The sequence below is a fragment of the Schistocerca americana genome, unplaced genomic scaffold (assembly GCF_021461395.2).
Source record: "Schistocerca americana isolate TAMUIC-IGC-003095 unplaced genomic scaffold, iqSchAmer2.1 HiC_scaffold_272, whole genome shotgun sequence".
In the NCBI taxonomy this organism is placed as follows: domain Eukaryota; kingdom Metazoa; phylum Arthropoda; class Insecta; order Orthoptera; family Acrididae; genus Schistocerca; species Schistocerca americana.
The window spans coordinates 110,001-111,508 of NW_025725986.1; the positions used below are offsets into that span (position 1 = coordinate 110,001).

The 1,508-nt window shown below is 60.7% G+C and overlaps 1 non-coding gene across 1 annotated transcript in view; it reads right to left on the reverse strand.

Moving 5' to 3' along the window:
* Positions 1–660, reverse strand: part of LOC124578108 — a 1,910-nt gene extending 1,250 nt beyond the window's left edge. The window contains exon 1 of the ribosomal RNA XR_006972654.1: positions 1–660. This exon is cut by the window's left edge and continues 1,250 nt beyond it. This is a non-coding gene — a ribosomal RNA (small subunit ribosomal RNA).
* Between the last annotated feature and the right edge of the window lie 848 nt (positions 661–1,508).

The following is a 1,508-nucleotide window of genomic DNA, read 5'->3' on the forward strand; positions in this document are numbered from 1 at the left end:
CACAAATCCAACTACGAGCTTTTTAACCGCAACAACTTTAATATACGCTATTGGAGCTGGAATTACCGCGGCTGCTGGCACCAGACTTGCCCTCCAATAGATACTCGTTAAAGGATTTAAAGTGTACTCATTCCGATTACGGGGCCTCGGATGAGTCCCGTATCGTTATTTTTCGTCACTACCTCCCCGTGCCGGGAGTGGGTAATTTGCGCGCCTGCTGCCTTCCTTGGATGTGGTAGCCGTTTCTCAGGCTCCCTCTCCGGAATCGAACCCTGATTCCCCGTTACCCGTTACAACCATGGTAGGCGCAGAACCTACCATCGACAGTTGATAAGGCAGACATTTGAAAGATGCGTCGCCGGTACGAGGACCGTGCGATCAGCCCAAAGTTATTCAGAGTCACCAAGGCAAACGGACCGGACGAGCCGACTGATTGGTTTTGATCTAATAAAAGCGTCCCTTCCATCTCTGGTCGGGACTCTGTTTGCATGTATTAGCTCTAGAATTACCACAGTTATCCAAGTAACGTGGGTACGATCTAAGGAACCATAACTGATTTAATGAGCCATTCGCGGTTTCACCTTAATGCGGCTTGTACTGAGACATGCATGGCTTAATCTTTGAGACAAGCATATGACTACTGGCAGGATCAACCAGGGAGCTGCGTCAACTAGAGCTGAGCAGCCGGCCGCCCGGGAGTGTGTCCCGGGGGCCCGCGCGAACACGCAAGCGTCCGCTCAATTATTCTGCAAACAGGAGGAGGCTGAGCTCCCCTGCACCATACACCTCGAAACCCTCTCAGGTCCCGGCGGCGCGCAGCGCCGTCCTAAGTACTTGGTCGGGTTCGAGAGAGGCGCAATCGCCCGGAGTTTGGCGAGTAGACGCTTTAGGTGCGACCACCCGTGCTCCCAACTGAGCTTGCCGCTGCCGACAGAGGCCCGGGAGCGTGCTGTCGTGGCATTGCCGGCGGGAGACAACACGCGCCACCTACGGTGACCGGCAGCTCCAACGCCAGCGCCACAGAAGGACAAAAGCCCCACTTGGGTGCCGAAGCGAACTCTCCCAGCACAGCGCACGCGCCAACACGTCCGCACAGCTGCGATACAAACCACCTGCGAGAACCGCAGAGGCGACCGAGCAGCAGACGGCGTCGCGGCGCCGAGCGCCGGGCGGCGGCGCATCCTCAGCGCACACAGTCCTCAATCGGACCAGCACACTGCAGATGTCCACCGCGCTTCGCACCGGGCCCGCGAGGACCTACTTTGGCCGCACGGCGCCGCGTGCAGGGTGCGCCGGCGCGCAGCTGCGCCGCCTGCCGCCTCCGTCGGCCGGCGCGCCTGCCACTGGCCGCCCCCACCAGCCGGCTGTAGCGCGTGCGCCCACGCACCGCGCGGCCAGCACGCCGGGAGGCCCCCCCTCACCGGCCGGGGACGGTCCCACCCAGCCACCGCCGCGTATCGCTTCACACCCAGATGCCATTCACGTTCGTGGGCATGGTGGGTATCGCT